Source organism: Mytilus californianus, unplaced genomic scaffold (genome assembly GCF_021869535.1).
Source record: "Mytilus californianus isolate M0D057914Y unplaced genomic scaffold, xbMytCali1.0.p SCAF_5, whole genome shotgun sequence".
Classification (NCBI taxonomy): Eukaryota; Metazoa; Mollusca; class Bivalvia; order Mytilida; family Mytilidae; genus Mytilus; species Mytilus californianus.
In genome coordinates, this window is record NW_026262701.1 from 93926288 (window position 1) to 93927477 (window position 1190).

General features: G+C 31.6%; 1 long non-coding RNA gene across 3 annotated transcripts in view; it reads left to right on the forward strand.

Annotated features, from left to right (window-relative positions):
• Positions 1-1190, forward strand: part of LOC127700246 (uncharacterized) — a 19277-nt gene extending 18087 nt beyond the window's left edge. For all 3 annotated transcript variants that reach the window (XR_007981508.1, XR_007981507.1, XR_007981509.1), the window contains exon 5: positions 943-1190. This is a non-coding gene — a long non-coding RNA (uncharacterized LOC127700246). The remainder of the gene's footprint in view (positions 1-942) is intronic.

Consider the following 1190-nt stretch of genomic DNA (forward strand, 5'->3'; position numbering starts at 1 on the left):
TATTCAATAGACAGAGTAACTATATACATTGTACAACATGTCAAACTCGTAATCTTTCAAAAAAAATGTTGTAAATTGAGCAGAAACGAATAACTCCAAATTCTCCAAACATGACATAAAACAATTGCATACAAGATTCCTGAGAAAGTTGGGACAGGGTTAAACTAGTTATTGTCTCGCCTCGATAAAATAGCTGAGGTATGTATTTGGTATATACAATAGTTGTTGTATTACCATTGGCACTATCAATTTCCATGGAGATTATGTTGCAGTTTTATTAACATTAGTACAATTCATATCTATAGAGATTTTTTGGCTCCGCCCCTCTGTCATGGTCTATTGAGATTGAATCTTTTGCATAGTACAAATGTTAAAGTTTATGAATATGACGGTTTAATATGAACCACTAGGTAAATCAATTAGCAAAATTTAGTTTCTGTGTTTTGTCAGTTAATCAAATACTATAAGCAATAGGTCAATTATATTTGAGGTATGGACTGATTTTAAGGTTCACATGTCTGTCTGACAGGGTTCCTATGACCTTGACCTTATTTTCATGGTTCATTGGTCAATGATAAGTTTTTGCGGATTTGTCATTTTCTCAAATACTATAAGCAATATGGTCACTTTATTTTGGTGTATGGAATGATTGTAAGATGTACATATGTGTCTGGCATGGTTAATCTGACCTTGACCTCAGTTTTATGGATCACTGATAATGTTAAGTGTATGTTATACTTGTAGTAAAACCTTTATATTACAGACTTTCAACATGAATTCAATCATTATAAATAAAGCAGACGAGACATTTAAGTGTGTGTATTCTTGTTATTTATAGTGACGATGAAAACACGACTTATGATAATTTACTGCATAAGATAGCTAATAAATAAATAAAAGTTAGTAGGATTTCTGTTGTTTAATTTTTTGGTTTTGTTTTAGGTTTTCTGCTTTATGATATTAATTGTTCTGGCTGTTGATACATTCTTCCAATTCCGCAGATGGCAGGAAATTGGAGCTAAAATTACTGTGAGAACTACGACAGAAACAACACATGAGACAGAAGCTGAGTACTATTAGACTAAACATCCGTTATTGATAGCACTTGTAATCGTCGCTTAACTTGTTTCTGTAAAAAGTAGTTTCAACTTGTTTTAAGATTTTATTGGGATTACATTTTCTAGTCTGTT